Raw genomic sequence first — 18862 nt, forward strand, 5'->3', positions numbered from 1 at the left:
GTATGCCCCAGCTTGTGAAACCGGACAATGTGTTGTGTAAGGACAGTCAGATGGGTAAGATGACTTCTATATCTTTAAGAGTAAATTTTTTTCTTCAGAGCATATCCTTGATTTAGTTCACATTGATCTATGTGGTCCTATGAGGACTAGAAGCTATTATGGTGATAAGTACTTTATGATCTTTACTGGTGATTTTAAAAGATGATGTGGGTAACTTTTTTGAGAGAAAAGTCTGAGGCTTTCAATAAATTCAAAGCATTTAAAGCTTTAGTTAAAAAGGAAACCAGGAGAAGTTTGAAATATTTGAGATCTGACTGGGGAGGTGAGTTCACTTCTGATGAGTTTGTGAAGTTTTGTGATGAACAAGGAATTAAGAGACAAATGTCAGCACCTAGAACTCCACAACAAAATGGAATTGCTGAGAGAAGAAATATGACAATTGTGGAAGCTGCTAGAACCATGTTGATACAAGGTGAAGTACCTAAGATGTTTTGGAGAGATGCAATTAGTGTTGTTGTTTATACTTTGAACCAGATACTTGTTAAGAAAGGTAATGACAAAACACTTTATGAACTTTGGCATGGTAGGATTCCTAATGTCAGCTACTTTAAAGTTTTTAGAACTAGATGTTTTATTAAGAGAGACGATGTTACTAGAAAATTTGATGCTATGTGTGATGAAGGGATATTTCTTGGATACTCTACCAAGAGTAAAGCATTTTAATGTTATAATAAGAGAACTAAGAAGATAATTGAAAGTGTAAATGTTAAGGTTGATGAATTCTCTGACAAACCTTATGAGACCAGCAGATTTGAGCCTGAAAATGATGAATAAAAACTTGTGTTTATAGAACCAGAAGTGTAGAGGAATGATGAATAGAACGATGCAGAAATAGATGCTCAATCGGTAAATGAAGAAAGCAATGAAGAAGATGATGAACATGAAGCAAAAGGCACAACACCAGAACTGGTAATACTAAGGTATGTTAGATTAAATCATTCAGAAAACCAAATTATAGGAGATAAGAATGTTGGTGTACAAACTAGGAGGAAAATCAGGGAAAATTCATGTCTAATTTCTACTATTGAGCCTAAAATAGTAAGAGAATCATTAAAGGATGATGATTGGATTAATGCTATGAATGATGAATTAGATCAGATAGAGAAAAACAAGTGATGTAGAGCCCTACCCACACACCTAAGGACAAGCCCAAACAAGATTATACTTTTGACCCCTCAAATGATCATAAGGGTCCTGCAAGGATGGACTCCACACCTTGAATGAGACTACACACAAGTTCACTAGGCTTAGGCCTACTCAAGATGAGTAAGCTCCTCAATACCTACCCTACACCATCCTTTGACACCCTGCTCCCAAGGACTTAGGATTTGGATCATTTATGGCCATTGGAAATTGGTTAAAGCATTGGTTTTGGGATTAGACTCCAGTTCCTTATACCTCATTTAGAAACCTACCCCCTAGGCTTGTAGCCCTATCTGGTGATAAAATGGATCTTAACTCAAAAATGTTCCACACACCCATTCAAAAAAATTACCATTTCAAATACCCTTTTGTAAGTTGTACTGATCCCCAAAATGGTTTGACTAGGTCTGTAATTACAAGGTCTAATCCCTTTAGAGGCCAAGAGACCTAATAGGGGCAATTAGGCCTATTTTCCAAAGCAACTACCAACCAATGAACACAAACTGGAAAACCAAATCTATGTTCATGTGGGAGATGGTTAGTAACCTTTAATTCCAAGATTACATGCCTAGAATCCACCGCTATGACATTTTATGATGGCTGTCCTAAATCTTGTCCTAGGTAGTCACATAGAGATGCCTACCTAATTTTGCTCCTTTCTCCACACAACCAAGTTTCCCCTGCAACAAACCATGAAAACTATAAATTATAGAGGCTTATCTTGCATCCCTCCAAAGGAAGAGTCTTCTAATGAACTAGAATGCAAGATAAGGCCATGTTTGTCTAAAACCCTCTCCAAACCCTCAAATTTTGGGTTGCAGTCAGAAGAATGGAGGGTTCTCTCTACTCTTAAATAATTAGGACTTCAAGCCACCACCAAAAAAAATATATTTCACCCCTCTATCTACTCCATGGATGGTGGGATTCAAATCAATTCATACAGGCACATGCAAAAACTATAGTATTTTATGTTTTATTGCTTCACAAACTCTAATTCCAAGAGCAAAAACCTTGGGAATAATGTCCACAAGGCTTATAAAAATATCCAATGGTTTCCTTTGGACTAGGTTGGAGCCATTGAAAGGCTTCCCCCAACCGAATTTCAAAAAGTTGCACTTTTGCACTCAAAAGTTGCATTTTACAAAAGTTGCAATTTTGTAATTTTGCAAAAAATGTTGTCATACTTTCTTAAGGTTGGAATCCAAATACATGGATCAACCAAACACTCATAAAACATGTATAAAACCTAACAACACAAAACTAAACCATCTACTACCCCTATTGACCACATTGTCCCAATTGGCTTATCAAATTGCCTAATTGGTGACATGGGCTTACATGGTGGGGTTTATTGCATACATGAAATGAAAGAAACACTAAAACACTCTAATGATCCTAGTCTTCATCCTTAGGGTTATTATTTGAGTGTTGATGAGGTGCCCCTACACCAACAAGACCTAGAGACTTGTTCCCAGACCAGAAGACAAGAATGTTATAGGTACAAAATGGGTTTTTAGAAACAAGTTAAATGAAGATGGAAAGGTTGTAAGGAATAAAGAAAGACTTGTATGCAAAGGCTATGCACAAGAAGAAGGAGAAGATTATGGTGAAACATTTGCACCGGTGGCAAGATTGGAATGTGTAAGAATGCTACTTTCCTTTGCTACTTTTAAAGGTTTTAAGGTATATCAGATGGATGTTAAATCAACATTTTTGAATGGTATCCTAGAAGAAGAAGTTTATATAGAACAACCGGATGGTTTTGCTTTTTCTGAGGATAAAGACATGGTTTGAAAGTTACACAAGGCACTATATGGTTTGAAAGATTGCATACACATTTGATCAAGATAGGATTCCAACATACCAATGAGGAGAGTAACATATATTTGAAGATTGATGGAGACAGAATATTTTTGTGTTGATGATATAATTTTTGGTGGTGATGATGATTTATGTATGGCTTTTGCTGAGGAGATGAAGAAAGAATTTGAAATGTCTCTTATTGGTGAGATTAAATTTTTCATTGGGTTGCAATTCCAGCAACTGGATGGTGGAATATTTATCTGTCAGAGTAAATATGTAAAAGAAGTATTGAAAACTTTGCATGGAAGACTATAAACCGATTGGTACTCCAATGGTGACAGGTTGTAAATTGTCAAAATAGGATGATTCACCTTTTGTATATAAAAAGGAATACAAGTCCATGATTGGTAAGTTGCATTATGTTATTCACAGTAGAACATATATTGCACATGTTGTTCATTTGCTTGCTAGATTTCAAAAGAATCTCAAGGAGACTCACTTGGTAGTAGTGAAAAGGATATTTAGGTATCTGAAAGGCACAGTGGATTATAGCTTATGGTATCCTTATAAAAGTGATTTTTCTTTGATAGTGTTTACTGATGCAGATTGGGCAGGCAATGTTGATGATCGGAAAGCACTACCGGTGGAGCTTTTCTTCTTGGAGGTAAATTGGTTGCTTGGACAAGTAAAAAGAAGACATGTGTATCATAGTCAATAGCAGAGGTATAATATGTTGTAACATCTATGAATTGTACACAGACAATTTGGATGAGACATGTGTTGGAAGGTTTTAAGCAAGATGTCTCTGAACCGGTGATTATTTATTGTGATAATACTAGTGCTATTAATATTTCAAAATCTATTGTGTTACATGCAAGGAAAAAGCATATAGAACTGAAATATCACTTTCTAAGGGAAAGAGTACAGGAGAAGCAAGTCGAAATGGAATATGTGACAAGCAAAGAGCAGTTAGTAGACATTTTCACTAAACCTTTGTCAAAGACAACCTTTGAGTATCTTAGAGGTAAATTAGGGGTCAGACCCCTACATAAGATTAACTAAGATGTAGGAGATGCATCAATCCAATGGACCTAAAGAATATTTTTCATCGTGGATTGATGAAATGTTGGCTACTCCACAGGGGGAGCAGCTTAGATGAGATTTGCAGAGATATTGGAGACAACGGCAGTAGGAATGAAGATCAGTGATGCATTTGCACCTTTGGCATTGTTGTCAAAGGGGGGTAATTATTGTAATAGAAAGGGGGAGAACTAATATGATTTAGAGGGGAAGAATTAGAGCAAGTGAAGAAGTGTAATGAGCAGATGTAGTGCATGAGAAATAGAGCGAGTGAAGGCAACAGAGAATTTCATAGTTGATAGTTGAATATGTTGGTGTTGCCATCAATGCCAGAGGGAGAGAATGTTGGCATGATTGGCATAACTGATGTTGATGGAGAATGTTGATGAATCGGTAAAGGACTGATGGTAATGATATAGTGATGAAGAGATTGAGATTATTGGCTTAATGACTTTAATCAGTTATTTGTGTTATCATTAATGTCAAACTATGTGGCAACTATGTTTTTCATATTTATTTTGTCATCTAAGACTTTTTGGTCTATCGGAAATGTCTTACCGGTAATGATGACAGTGAACTGGGAATTAGGACCTTAACTGGTAAACGTGAAAATGTTTTGATTGGTTGTAGAGATTGGTGATGAGTCAAGTGTTGTGGTTTGGAACATGTATTTGTATCATTGTAATGTATCTTTGACCGAAACCGCATCATGTTTTGATTATCGAAAGTCATGTTTATGATTTATATTGTATTTTATGTAGGGTTTAAGAAGGGTTTTAGAACCGGTAACAAATTCTTTCTCCACTGATTTTTTATGGTTTGGTGGTGTTTATATCATGTTAAAATGTTCATGGTGATGTGGCACAACCTATATGAAAAGATAAGTTGTTGTTTTGGCATGATTAAGGATGCAATTTCTTGGGAAACAACGAAGAGCGTAGAAGAGTGTTTTATGGGTTTGACTACCTATCATATCAAGTTGCGGTGATGAGTTACGATCATTCAATGACTGATATTGTCTTATAAATTGTTGAAATGATTTGAATGATGATCTATGATGATCTGTATTGTAAATTTATTTGAATTTTGATGTATCTAAGGTTTTTTAACCAAGTAAGATGTAAAGGTTTTTTAGGTCAATATAGTTGATGTTTGTTGTGTCGATGATTTGAGAAAAGAGTGTGAAGACGAACCAGTGTGGTGTATCTACTAGTGTAGCAGATTGGAGATGAATTGGATCTGAACAAGCAAGCAATTAGTGATATTCCCAAATCTTTCATCTATTGTTCCTTGACTATTGCAACAAACAAAATCCCTTAACCGGGTAGGTCCTAACAGGCCCTAAATTTTAAATCCCTTAACCGGGTAGCTCAACATCTGAGTCTTAAATCTTCTTGCGAGGTTGCTTCTAACAGGGCTCATCATAGCAAATCCCTTAAGTGGGCAACTCCTAACAGGGTCTGCTCCTAACAGGGCATCATTGTAAGCTCTTAACCAGGCTAGGCTCTTAACAGGGCACATTCTGAAAGAGTGCAAATTATTGTGGGTACCAATTCCCATCGTAGTTTTTCCCTCTTTGGGTTTCCACGTGAAAATCTTGGTGTTCATATGGTGAATGTTTATGATGTGTTGATTTGATTTACTTTCAGTTTATGCATGTTGATGAACACTTAATGAGCAGTTCTGATAAATCAGTTTAACAGTTGGATATCAGTGGTTATTAGTACTAGTAAACAGTTTATTACTGGTTTTTGATTGATTTGGTGAAGTTTTATTAGTTTAAGTTTAAGTTATGAATTATTGTTAATACTGATTCGCCCCTCTCTCAGTATTAACCGGATCCTCTCAGATTAACATATATATACATTATATATACATGTATATATGTATATATAACATATACATATACATATACATACATATGTATATGGATATGTACATGTATATATATGTATGTATGTATGTATGTATGTATGTATATATGCATGCATATACACATACATACATACATACATACATACATATATATACATGTACATATACATATACATGTACATATACATACATATGTATATGTACATGTACATGTATATGTATATATGTATATATATGCATATATGTATATGTATATATATATATATACATATACATATATATATATATACATATATACATATACATGTACATGTACATATACATATACACATATATGTATATGTATATACATACATACATATATATATATATATATATATATCTGTGTATATATATGTACATATACATAAATATGTATATGTATACGTACATGTATATATATGTATGTATATATATATGCATGTATATACATATAGATATATGCATGTACATATACATATATGTATATGTATGTATGTATGTATATGTATATGTACATATACATAGACATGTATATACATGTATATACACATATATGTATACATATGAATATAATATATACATGTATACATATATATGTATATATGTGTGTGTATATGTATATATACGTATATATGTGTGTGTATGTATATATGTATATATGTATGTATATACACATATACATACATATACACATATATACATACACACAGACATATATATATACATATATATACATGTATATAAATGTATTTACAAGTATATATGTATGTACATGTATATGTGTATGTGTGTGTGTGTGTATTTATACATGTAGATACATATACATGTATATATGTGTGTGTGTGTGTATGTGTGTACACGTACACACACACACATATACGTGTATACACACACACACACACACACACATATATATATATAGATGTGTGTGTGTGTGTGTGTGTGTGTGTGTGTGTGTGTGTGTGTATATGTATGTATGTATGTATGTATGTATATATATATATATATATATATATATATATATATATATATATATATATATGTATATATATGTACATGTACATATATATACATGTATGTATATGTATATGTATATGTATATGTATATGTATATGTATATATGCATATATAAATATGTATATGTATATACATGTATATATACATATACATGTCTGTGTGTGTACATATATGTGTGTGTGTGTGTGTGTGTGTGTGTGTGTGTGCACACACACACACACACATATATATATATGATGTTTATGTTTCAAAATCTATATCATGTAATCTAAAAGTCCTAGTTCACATTATCTTCAAGTTATTAATGGTTTAGTTTCTATAGATGACAAAAAGTGAAAATTTGGTTTATAATATTGATTCAATGTCCCACTTTGACCAGAAAGTGGGACACACCACTATGGGATCCATGACACATAACAATTTCTAAGCCATCTTTCATCTTATAACTATTGTCCATATACAAAAACTCATCAACATACAAACTGACAATAAGGATATCATTATGTTCTCTCTTGTAGCAATGAGTAGGCTAACGCTTTCTTTTGTTGAAGACATTTTTCTAAAACTATCTATTAATCCTCACATTCCATACTCTTGGTTCTTTCTTAAGGCCATACAAAGCCATATTGAACTTGTAGAATTAGTGTTCTATGCATTTCACTTCAAAACTTTGTACTTGTTGGACATAAACTTCCTCTTCTAAGTGCCCATTCAAGAAAGCATTTTTCACATCCATGTGATGTGCTCCATTCATTTTAATATGCTAGTGAAACCATCATTCTAATGGTCTCTTATCTTTTTAGCAATGAAAAAATCTCTTCATAATCTATTAGATTCCTTTGTCTGAAGCTTTTTGCAATTAACTAAATACCTTGTGTCTTTCAACACGACAATCATCATTGTTCTTAGTCTTGGAGACCCACTTAGTACCAATATCTTTAGTATCATTTGGGAGATATATAACATTCCAAGTATCATTCATTTGAATTGTATCTATATCTCCTTACATTTATTGCACTCTGTTGCCCCCATATTGGGCATACCTAAAATTTGAACTTCAAATCGGTCTCGTTATCGAGAAAAGGTCCAATGGGTGTTTATGCATAAGAAATGAGTGCGTTGTCCAAGGTCATTACTAGTCAAAATATGAAAAATGGAAGAACTTTGAAAATTACCACAAATTGAGGGAAATCAGTTGACAGTCAAGATCTAAGCATCATTTTATATCACATGGCCAACTTTCACTTGAACCCAGTTCACACTTTGTCATATTTTAAACTTTCAATTTTTGGTGTCTGTTGCCCCAAAATGATTAAAATATCTCATCCTAGGATTTGTCATGAGGTGTAAATAATTGTGTGGACCTATTTCCCTACCATTGATGCATGTTTCAAATTTTAGGACCTGAGTCCCTACCATTTGAAAGCTATGTCATTTTTCTCCAGCCAAAGCAAAAAAATGTAAAATATTTAAATTATTTCTCAAATAATAATTTAATATTTTAAATTATTTTAATATGTCTAGTCATTTGCGATAAAAAGTGGTCTAAAAAAATTAGTTTCTTTCCTCCTTGATTCTCCTCCATGATCAATGGTTTCCGAAGTCAAAATCATAGTCTTTGAAGAAGAAGGTTAGAAATGCTCACTTTTTTAGCATTCTTAACCTCAGTTCTTAACCTTTTGCCAAAAAGGTTAGAAATGCTCAGTTTTTTAGCATTCTTACCCATATTTCTAACCTCTCACAAAACAAAACAAAAATGTTAGGAATGCTCCAAAACTAAGCATTTCTTAACCTTGTGGGCCCGCTTTGTCAAAAAGGTTAGAAATGCTCCGTTTTGGAGCATTCTTAACTTCCTCCATAAGAGTTATTAAAAAATGCTTCAAATAGCAGTATGGACATTCATCAAGGTAGCACTGGAAAACATAATTGTAGATGATGAAAGCATAGACATGTCATGAGTTGTGGATATGAATGCAAAAATGTGGAGTCATGGACATCGTAATCGAATTGCTCAACAAAAGATGTATCTCATGTAATGCAATCAGCAGGTGTAAGGCCGAATTCTATAAATTGTGCAAGAATCCTTTTAGCCTGTACAAAATGGAAGCATCGACATTTCCTAGGAATGGTTTGACATAACATACATGATGAGTATTTGACATAATGCATGTTGCAATTGGTGGATGTAAAGCCAAATTCCGCACTATAAATTGCTTTGTAAAAGTTGATATGCACACATTGCACCGAGGACATGGCAGGCGGAATATCCAAGTAGATACACATGCATGTGAACTGCTCGTAAAAATGCAGAATATGAAATTATAGACAATGCCCATGAAGTGTTTGACAAAATACGGTGTTGCAGAACACAGAAGCATAGACAAGGCACGCTAATCTATCTGACAAAATGCTTCAAAGAAATGTAGGTGTATGGCCAAATTTCACCACCTTTACAAGCATACTTCATATAAGGGATGGTTACAGTAATCGATTCATCTCACTTGGTTGGAAGTTTCTTAGTTCTGGAAAGTGAAGGAAGCCAAACAAATGCACCCCAGTGGAAGGAGTAGACCCGTTTAGTTACCTGGACCGTGGACCAGCCTGCCCCCAAGTTCTATATACCGAGTTTCCCAGGAAAGTAATCCAGATCATGTTAGAAGGGGAGCTTCAAATCAAGGTGGTGACATTCATCAAAGCATTAAGAATAGAGGAATTACGTTAGATGTTGTAGTTGCAGCTACTTTGGTAAACATGCATGCATCGTGGAGCATAAACAAAGCAAGTGAAATGCTTGGAAAAATGCCTTAAAGAAATGTGGTCTCATTCAATGCAATGATCGCAGGATAGGAACAAAACCAGTCATGAATTTTATCAGAGCATGAAAGATAGAGAGATTTCACCAGATATTGTCATTGCAACTACTCTGGAAAACGTGGTATCAATGAGCTTTGACACGGCATGTGAATTGTTTGATTGATTTCCTTAAAAAAAATGTGTGGTCTATTTTAATATAATAACTGCAGGCTATGCCCAAAACTAATTGTGCAATTATCAAACCATTGACTATCCATTCATGATATTCATCAAGCCACAGGGGATAGAGGAAGGAAGTTGCAATTGCTCTGGTATATATGACTGCAAAACCATGGAGCATAATCACTAAAGCAAAATGTCTGATAAAATGCATCAAATAAGGTATAAAGCTGCATATTGCAGTCTTTTTGCTCACAAGCCCATGTGGAAGTTGTTAAAGTAAAAGGGATGCGGGAGATTTGTCAACCATGTAGCTGTTTTGGTAGACTTACATGCATCATGGAGGCCTAGTCATGTCGTGAAGTGTTTGATAGGAAGATGTGTTTTTGAACTGTAGTATGTAGAAACCGTGAACTGTTGAGAAAGGCACAATAACTGTTATAAAGAATGCCTCAGATAAATGTCATTTCACGACATGCCATGCTTGATAGAATGCAAATAGTGGAAGGACAAATATGTAATCAACATCCCATAACATGCCTCAAAGAAACGTTCTCTTATAGAATGCAAAGATTGCACAATATGCACAAACTAGATTTAATGGCATCGCTGCCATTGTCACTGCACATGCGTAATGTGGAAGTTCTGATAAGGTTTCAGAAAAATTGACAAAAATGTCTCAAAGAAGTGTCCTCTCAAAGATTGAAATGAAAAGATTGAAGAATGTGCACAGAATGGATCGCACAAGGAAACTCTCAAAATTTATTGGTGAATGAATATCTCTTTGTCAAGACGGTGGGAATACATAAGAGATGGTTAAGCATGCAAATCTTCCAAGTAATTAAAGTTTGACTTTATCTAGTTGGATTGAAAATCACTTTGTATTTATTCTGGAAGGCTTAGCAAGTTTGATGGGTGTGAGTGTGAGGAAATTTGGTTATGTCCAAACTCCTTTATGATGGTTAAAGATCATATTTATAGATGAGACATATCATGATGCAAATTTCAATGTACTAGCATTCCAACTTGTAAATTATGGCACTTTCAAAAAAAAAAGAATGAGAAGGACAAGCTCAAAGTCTCTAGAAACTACAATGTAAGTGGAAGTTGTGACACCTAATGAATATTCAAGAGATTGTGTTGGTGAGCTTAATTTGAAGCATGATTAGATCCAAAACTTTAGTGAGAAGATAGTATGACTGAACTTCATTAATGCATTGGTTCCAAAGGCATAGATGTTTCAGTATGCAGCTACACTCTGTAGTGTAAACAGAGAGTTGATGATGAAAAAGTTACAAAGATAAAGATGCAGATGAAGACATGGAGGTCACCTCGGAAAAATCGACAATGAGTTATTTCTTCAATGTAATATGTTTGATATTATTTTTGTAAAATTTGACTTATGTCGCTTATTGTAACCCAAGGTTAGAAAGTTGACTTCTTCTGCGCATAAAAGTGTAAGTTACTAACTCATTGAAATTTACGCAAAAAAGAGTTAGTTATTAACCCATGATTGAATTTGGTTATAAGGTAGTTATCCTACAAGGCTATAAATAGAAGGCTTTTGCATTGTTAAGGGAGACTTTTTACAGAAGGGAAAACTCTGCTGGAATTCTAGGAGAAACTTGTAATGACATTTTGGTTTGCACTATGTATAGAAAGGATTTTGGACTTGTATATTTTCAAAAGGATAATGAAGAATACATCTTAGTTCATGTGTTCTAAATGTATTCATGTGTTATCATTGTCAATTTCTCGTATGTCAAATTGGTAGTCTTTTTATGCATATGTGATTTGTACAATTGATGTGATGATGCACAAGCAACCTTTGGTATCTCAGTTTGAATGTGTTGAAGTATCTTATCTCTATATGTTGAGACTTGTCATTCTTCTTTATCGTCATCTCATGGCTAAGCATATTACCTTATAAACTCCCCTTGTAATTTGTTGCTAATGTTGAGAAATCTCAGTTGATGTTCGTATGTCTATTGTTGGGGTTTCTATCTTTATTTATTTTTATTTTTATGTTTTCTCCTTTATGTACTTTCAGGTTAAAAGTACACAAAAATCCTAAATACCCTTATCTTACGAGGGAGCTGCCCCTCTCAAACGCAGAGGAAGATTGTGGTTTTATCCTAATCTCTCCAACTGTTGGGGTGTTTGCCACTGCTCCTCGGGCAAACAAGGTCAGTTTCAGATAAATGACCGCAGTGACAGATTTGTTTACCAACACACTCAAACCTTATTGGTACATTCACATTAAGAACATCATGGCTCAAAATCAACTTTTGAAAGTAAAACATAATTTATCATCTCACCTCTTAAAGTTTCTCCGTGTGCTTGGATCAAAATTCTCTAATAAATGTCACTTAATATTCTTATATTTCTTTTAGAAATTGTATTTGAAGTCAAATTGCACTAAAATTAGAAGAGGGGCTTAGTGGACTAGTTGTACTAGGAACTAAAATATTAATTGGATTCTTGTTAACAATATTATTAGTAGTACCACCATTACAAATAGTTTTTGACTTCTCAACATGGCCTTTTTAATAACGATAAACTCCCCCTTCATCAAAATCACATCATTTGACACAACAATATTATCAATGAGAGGATAATATGCAACTTATAAGCCTTAATTTGTTGATTGTACACTACAAAAAAACATGATTCACTTTTTGAATGTAACTTTTGTCTCTTTCATTCAGCTACATGAATATAGGCTTAAAAAAACAAAAAAAGAAGTAAACGATTGTTATAGTTTTTTCTCATACCAATAATTATAAGGAGTCATAACAAGCTTTATAAGGACTAGTAATTAAGAATTGATTTTAGGAATTAAATAACTTGTAGCTTAGATATTATTTGTTAGTTGCAAATAAATTTGATAGATATCAAACTATTAAAAATCACCAAGTTGTCAAAATATTGATTGATAAGACACATGTGATGATAAGAGGGAAGGCTCCATAGGATGTGTTTGGTTTGTGATCTCGCCAATATACGTATCTTATTCATAAATACTATTATTCCAATGTTTCAAAGCATTAAGTGTTGAACAATGTGGTTTTATTCATGTCAAAGAAGTTAGTGAGAATGTAATGCAATTGTAATTAATCTCAAGTGTTCGGTAGCTATAATAATTTTAGTTATTTTTTACATGACATGTATGAGCACTTGAGTTCTAAAAGCATAGTGACAAGCTATGTTGATAGCTCTCTTATAAAATGTTTTTTATTATGGAAAAACAGGTTTTGAGGGGACCTGAAACCCCTTACAACAGGTTTTGGAGGGACCTGAAACCCTCAGATTTTACCAGGATCTGGAACCTAAAGAACAATGCTGCCAAAGAAAATTAACCAAGAAAACCAGCAGCCCAAACAAAGTTGAGCCGACAAAAGCCAGCAAAAGCTAGCAAACACTAGCAAACACCAGCAGGAAGAACCAGCCAAACACTTAAAATATAATCAATATAAAACAAGTTGGCTACACTAGCTAGGCTAAAGATTCAAACTATGATGAGGGTTAGCATGCACCCTCAGCCAAACAACAGGGATGTTTTCGGCTCCCTTAACCTAAGACAGAGACTTCAAACAACAAAAATCATGACTAGCCCATAACCAAAAACAACCACAATCTGGACTGGGCCCTTGAAAACTATCAGCAATCAGCTAGATAAGAAAAGATAAGGAAAATAAAACAAGATTCTTAGAGATAAAGGGATTTTGAAAGGCTTCCCTAACCTTAAAACTAGCTTTTGAAATGGCTCCCAGAACCACTTCAAAGGGTTTTGAAGTGGTACCCTCAACCACCTTGAGCTGAAACAAAGGCCCGATTAGGAAAGCATCCATCCAACTAAGCTCCACCGCAATCTCCACCTCAATAGGAGAAGGTAGAAAATAGCTTGAGAGAAAAGATCCAGCAACCAAAAAATCACCAACCTCAAGAGAAACGTCCTCCAAACCATGAGAGGAAGCACCAAAAAACCCCTTAACCACCCAAACACCAAGCAACCACTCCACCTCCATAGGAGGGCACAACACCTCAAGAAGAGAACCATGGGACTGAGTAGTAAGAGAAAAATCCCTCAAAAGGAAACCAATCGTGGAAGCACCGAGGGCCCACATAGAAGGAACGGGACCACCAAAAGTGTTTCCAAACTCCAATAGCACAAAAACAACCCCCACCTCAATAGGGAGAGAATAAAGTTTCTTCAAAAGTAGAGACCACACCAACTACAGCACAATACCAGAACAACCTCTGCCCAGCATAGCCGCCTCAAAATAGGAGCATCCAACTCCTTCCCCAAAAGATATCTCCATCTCTATAGGAGATAAACCCTTCTTAATAGGCACATAGAGAGAAGAAGAGTACCGAGAAACTGCCCAAAAACAAGGCATTTCCACCCAAAGGGCATCAAAAGAGCTCCACAAATCCCAGCCCGAGAGGAGGAAAATGAAAGAAGAAGCACTGCAAGCACAAAATCCTCCGACCCAACAAGGGAAAGGGTGCAAAGAAGGGACATAAGCCAAAGCAGAGAAAAATGGCCTAACACGGCTGACCCAATAGACAGGAGAGGAGGAGAGAGCCGCCAGTAAAAATCCCCACTAGCTCCAACCCACTAAGTCCGCAGCTGCAGCGGCCCAAACAACCACCTCAGTGAGAGACCCCAGATGTTGATGCACCAGGAAGAGGGAACGAAGGGGGCATCGTGAATCATCCAGGTCAAGCTAGACAATGATACCCATTCCCAAGGCTCCCAATCCATCATCCTCATCGTTATCTAATTCCTCCCCTTCCTTTGCAACAGCCGAAACCCTAGCTCCCGCACTCCTGCTCCCACTCATAGCTATTGATCTAATCCTAGTTGATAATGTTACATTGTTAACGGTTATTAAATTGTATGGTTTGAACCAAGGATGTAGGCTCTACAGGCAAAAAGCCCCACCATTTCTCCAAGGTTCTCCCCATGGACAAACATGCTCCTTTGTGAACATGGTAGAGACGAACCCATAGGGTTTGAACCTAGGTTGTAGGCACTACAGGCAAGAAGCCCCACCATTTCACCAAAGGGTCATCCCCAAAATTGTATGGTTTGAACCAAGGATGTAGGCTCTACAGGCAAGAAGCCCCACCATTTCTCCAAGGTTCTCCCCATGGACAAACATGCTCCATTGTCAACATGGTAGAGACGAACCCGTGGGGTTTGAACCTAGGTTGTAGGCACTACAAGCAAGAAGCCCCACCATTTCACCAAAGGGTCATCCCCCTCCCTTGTAGAATGTTATTAATATCATCATACATATATTCTAGTTTTTGGAAGTGATTGGGATGTATCTACAATAGGATTATGAGTTCCATTGCTCAAAAACTATATATACACTCAATTATGCTATCATTGTGTTTGGCTCCATATTCTACTGCAATTGCATTGTATGGCTTGTGATTTGGAAGATAAGTACATATGTGGTTTCATATTCTAGATTTATACAAGCTAAAATTAAACAATCTACAAGAAAATGGAAGTAACAAAGTGATCCTTGTGTTAATTGGATGACTATATTGATGTTTAGGATTGATGCTCCAAAGAAGGACAACATACACCACCTGTATGATGTGTATGGATGCTCTTTTGAGCTAGTAGATTGTGTTGGATAATGCATAGTGTTTTCCTTATCATGGAGTAATGTGTGGGCTTTAGGACCTAACCAACTATATGTTGGCATGTGCTATATTTGGTTAACTATTGTCATTGATGTCAACACTATATCCAGGTTGGATATGGTTATGCTATCCCGATTGGACCTATCCCGGTTAGACTTGGTGTTTATCTCGGTTTTGGCTATGATTCTGATCTGGTATGATCTGATTCTTGGATTCGGTTTTGGATGCTTATTCAAGATGGTTATATGCTTCTCATATTCTATTGGTTCATGATTTTGTGCTCCGATAACTATCGCTTATGTTCCCGGTTGATATTTCTTGGTACCGGTTAGTGATATTTGATGATTTAGTTAGATGATTTTGGTCCGGATTATGGAATTGGTTTCTATCATGCTAAAGTTGCTTCTTGATTGTGTCCTAAATATTTGGTTACTTTGCATTGGTTGGTGTGTTGTTATGATGGTCCTATTTGGATCCAGTTAGACTTTCTATGTTATTACACTGAGGGTTTCTACCAGTTGGTGAAACGTGTTGGATTTTGATCTTAGCATAATTTCCGGTAGATGTAATTGTTTGAGAATTTGAATTAGTTCCATTCTATGTAATGTAAATCATGATATTGGTCTGGTGTTATCATGTGATGTAATTTTTGTAATTATGGGTTTTTGGGTTTAGGGTTTAGCTGACTTTATCAATAAGGTTGATGATTTGTATTTATATGTGACTTAGTCATGTAATTGGGTATGGTTTTTGGGATCAAAGGTTATGTCTGCATTATGAGAGAAATATTTTTGTGCGAATAAGGTTAGATCATTCAACGAGGTTTGAGAAGGATTTGGTGTTTTAGGGCAGACATTTGTGCTTAACCAAAACTATATCAAGCATTAGTGGATGCTACTTTCATAGTTCATTTTCTCCAGATTGTAGTCCGATGTTTTGTAAGTCAGCGAGACTTCTCTTTTGTGATGAGCAGTGAGCTCTAGACTATTGGCCTGATTGCAAGTGCAATCCCCATTGTAATTATTTCGCATACTGCTATAGAAGTATTATCTGATTGTTGATGGGGTTTCCCACCATGGTTTTTTCGTTTACCGGTTTTTCCAGGTCAAAATATTGATGTCATGTGTATTATGCTTTATCTTTCATTGTGTTGTGCTCTGGTATAAATCTTATAATTTGAATTAACTGTTGTACTTGTGAGAAAACTGATTCACCCCCCTCTCTTAGTTTTCTCCTGGTATCAGTTCATTCCAACAATTGGTATTAGAGAAAGGTCCTCTATATATAAGATTAACCGCTTGAGGAGATCCGATGGCATTAGCATCAAGTTCTAGATTCAACCCCTATCAGAAGGAGAGTCTCAGATTTGATGGTACAAATTACAAAATATGGAAGGAGCAAATGAAGATTCATTAGAGATGTCTAAGATTTAAAGTTTGGGAGATAGTGGATAAAGGGTATATACCTCATGATCCTAATTCTGGAACACTGACACCTGCTAATGAACAAAAGAGAGCTGAAAATGATGTTAGAGTGAAAGAAGAATTATTGAGTGCCCTATTTGATGAAAATTTATTGAATGTCATAGAGTTGGAGAATGAAAAATAGATCTATTTGAAGCTCAAAACTCTTTATGAAGGTGACCAAGCAATAAAGATTGCAAAACTTTAAGGTTTTCGGGTAAGATATGAAACTTTGAAGATGGAAGAAGATGAGAAGATTAGTTCTTTCATGAATAGAGTAAATGAAATTGCCATGGGAATCAAATATTGTGGTGGATCAGTTAGTGAGGATGAGGTTGTGTCAAATATCCTAACAATTCTACCTCCAGCTTACAAGATGAAGGCTACTACAATTAATGAACTTCTGACAATGTCAAGTACCCCTGTTACCAGAGATACATTACTTGGAAAATTGACTGCCTTTAAGATTGAGGAACTTGGAGATCAGAGTGGTGCTAAAATTGAAACTGCATTTAAAGAGTCTACCTCTGGTAAGAAGAAGATAGATTGGAAGGAGTTATATGCTAAATATTTGGAGGACATTGAAAGGGAAGACAGAGAACTTGAAAAGTTAGAAGCCCTAATTGCTAGAAGAATCCCTAAAGGATTGGCTGGAAGTAAGTATGAAGGAAAATTCCCTTTTAAATATTTTTCATGCAATAAGATTGGTCATTTTGCTTCTAGATGTCCTGAAAGAGCTGCTAGGAATCATGAAATATTTGTGAGGAGTTATAAGCCTAATCCTGAATATCAGAGCAGACCTAGATTTAGAAGGAATAAGGATAAATCATGTTATTATGTTGGTGATGATGATTTTGGTATTACTGATGATGATGATGATGATGATGATGATGATGATGATGATGATGATGATGATGATGATGATGATGAACCTATAAGTGGAACCAACAATGGAAGCTCTGATAAAGATTGGGTCTTTATTGCTATCAAGGATGATTCTCTGGAACCTGTCACTGAAGCAACTCATACTGAGGAGAAGGCTTTAGCTGCTAAAATTGAAGAAAAGGATGAATAGGTTATAGATAGTGGTTTCTCACATCACATGACTGGTGACAAGAGAGAATTTCTAACACTTCAAGAATTTGATGGTGGACTAGTCAGATTTGGAGACAACAAGGCATGTAGGATCAAAGGCAAAGGAACAATATCATTAGATGGTAAGACTAATATTGATAATGTTTATTATGTTGAAGGCTTAAAGAATAATCTAAGTGTAGGTCAAATGGTGGATAGAGGATTTCATTTCCAATTCAATGATGGAAAATGCAAGATCATCAATAGATCTGGATTGGAAATTGCTTCTGGGACATAGACCAAAGGAAGCATCTTTCATTTGAACTCCAATGAGAAATCTTGTTTGATTGCTCAGATTGATTAAAACTGGTTATGGCATAAGAGGATGTTTCATGTAAACTTTGATTGCATTGTGAAGATTATTTCAACACAGGCTATCAGAGATTTGCCCAAGATAGTTAAGCCTCATAATCCGGTATGTAGAGAATGTCAAATGGGTAAGCAAGTTAGAACTTCTTTCAGAAGCATACATGATAAATCTAATGAAATTATTGATCTTATTCATACTGATATGTGTGGATCGGCAAGGACTAAAATTTTTCAAGGTGATAGATATTTCATGTTACCTATTGATGACTATTCTAGAATGATGTGAGTTGCATTTATAAAAAAAATAAGAAGCTCATGAG

Source organism: Cryptomeria japonica, chromosome 1 (genome assembly GCF_030272615.1).
Source record: "Cryptomeria japonica chromosome 1, Sugi_1.0, whole genome shotgun sequence".
Taxonomy (NCBI): Eukaryota; Viridiplantae; Streptophyta; class Pinopsida; order Cupressales; family Cupressaceae; genus Cryptomeria; species Cryptomeria japonica.